Source organism: Montipora foliosa, chromosome 1 (assembly GCF_036669935.1).
Source record: "Montipora foliosa isolate CH-2021 chromosome 1, ASM3666993v2, whole genome shotgun sequence".
Lineage (NCBI taxonomy): Eukaryota > Metazoa > Cnidaria > Anthozoa > Scleractinia > Acroporidae > Montipora > Montipora foliosa.
This window is the reverse complement of record NC_090869.1, coordinates 11,285,674-11,288,173: the sequence shown is the minus strand read 5'-3', so window position 1 is coordinate 11,288,173 and position 2,500 is coordinate 11,285,674.

Sequence of the window (2,500 nt, the reverse complement as noted above, 5' to 3'; positions counted from 1 at the left end):
TTATACCCATGGATGCGCATTTATATTCATACACACCCATGCGGCTCATCCCTACGCAATTGCTAAAATTGCGTTCATAACTGCGAGGATCATAGTTTCACTTGATTTCACATCCGCAGTTCACCATATTTCATATATCATTTCATAGTCAACAACTGTTTGCATAAGAATGATGTGGTAGCCTTTGAGATCCACGAAGTCGTCATGGTCGGTCGGTGGGGCAATTACAAGAAGATGAGTACCGTCCATCGTATCAGCACACATTGGAAATCCCCATCTGTCTTTGTAAATGCGCATGACTTCTTTAAAATATTCTCCTTTAGGTAACGTGATAAACCGCGACTTCAGTTTGTTGACAATTGCAGCACACACTTTAACACAAGTGCAAACAAAAGGTGGAGATACACCAAACAAATTTGCAATCGTGCGCTATTCTGCTGATGATGCTAAGTACGACAGCAGAATTAGCAATCGCAGCTTTGGAGACACGGCTCGATCAACGCATTCTCGTATCTTATTTTTGTTTGTTTCCAGATTTATTCCTTGTGCTTTGCTGCATTGAGAGAAGATTCTACTCTTGCTCATTCTCGAGCTTTTGCTGGTATATTTTGTTGTTTTTCAGACGGCGTGATAAATACATCTTATTCGATGGTTTAACATATAATACGCGCGGATATTTTGAGAGTTGCAAAGCATTTTGCGAGCAGTGAGCAAAATGTCCGCGAGTATTAGCCCATCCTCCTTTTTTTTTTTTCGTTTAGCGTCAAATGCGTTTCCTGGGCAGTCTCGGAATCGGAGTCCCGCTACCCCAGCATCATAGCTGTGGAGCCCGGAAAACAAACAAAACGTGAACCCAAAATGAATATGGCTGAAAAGTTGGTGGATATTGTTGCAAACTTAAGACAGCGTGGGAAAAAGGATCAACCCCTGAAACTCCTATGGAACATTAAAATGGTTTTAAAACACCGTTACCCTTTTTTTTTTTTTTTTTGAAAATTCCAAAAATTGAGGTCGGTCGGACAATGTTCAACGGAGAGAATGACCTTCTATGTTAGACCATCGAATAAGAGATTTATTATCCCACTACAAAAAAGGTGTTATTTTACGGGCGTAGTTCCTTCGGTAATGGCCATATTGTCTGTTGAATGAATGATGTCAATAAAATTTTAAGTAGTGGCAAAACTTAGAAATCCGTCTCTGCGTGTGTGGGTGGAGGTGAACATAATAAATTTCTTCTTGGAATATTTTTTTGGGCTCGCAATCTGGCTTCAACTCTTGAATCTTGAATCTTGTTGAGGAGGAGGGGGGTGGGGGTAAGCAAGGGCTTAAATGCCCACGATCTATGGTCAAAGCTGATGCCCAGTGTCGATAACCGTTTTGGTTTAAAAGCAATTATACTAAGCACCCGAAAACTTAGGTTTTTGTTATGGGGAATAAGTAAGGAACCCACACTGTCGCTTTCCTCGATTCTTTTACGATTTCTCCGATGGCGTACATCATAAGTTCATGTCTCTGACTGACTAAACTACAACCCATTGTTCTCTTATCTTATAGACATACATTGATCAAACGTAAACTGGTTGGCTATTGGCTATAAAGATCTTCGTGACAAAAGATCAACAAACTTAATAATTGAAGCAGACAGATAGATACGCTCGATTTCCGGGCAGATATATCATTATCATTACATAAACATTACCTTAATCAATACCAATTATCCTGTTTCCGACATTATAAATGCTTTCGACATGCTTAATAAGACGTTATTAGTTGTTGTCCTTGGACAAATGTTGGTAAAGTTTGAAGCTCCCTATAAAGTTTACAGGAAAAAATACAGTCATTCCTAAACTTTTATTTACTTGTTAACTTTGTGCTTGTGTTTATTGCTTATTTTGGAAAAATACTCACGCGTCACATTTCGCCGAAGAAATATTTATATACATTAAAAATAAAAGGGGTCGTAATATTGAGCCTTGTGGTACGCCACACGAAATATCTAGGAGCTTAGAAGATTTTCCATTCACACTAAACTGTTGCTTGTGATTTGACAAATACGAATGGAAAATGGCAACTGCTGAGTGATCAAAGCCAAAGTATTCTAATTTCTTTATCAAGATCTCATGGTTAAGTATATCAGATATAGATAGATAGATAGATAGATAGATAAGATAGGAAAACGTTAGTTAAACACGGTAATTTCACCAAATTTACATACGTATTTTACATAGAAAATCTGTTCTACCTAAAAGCCGTGTATAATATACAAAGATACCTAAGTTTAAAAATCAATGACCTTAACATACTTTTTACAAAAATTGCTTAATTTAATCAGTTTTTGCCGATGCAAACGTGAAAGATTTTATTTGCTTTCTTAAACCATTTATAGAAGGCAATTGATTTAGCTGGTCTAGCAGCGCATTCCAAATGGTCGCCCCTGTAGAAAGGAAATTATGGTTATATGCAGGGTAATACACGTCTATACATAGATGTACTGGGGTGT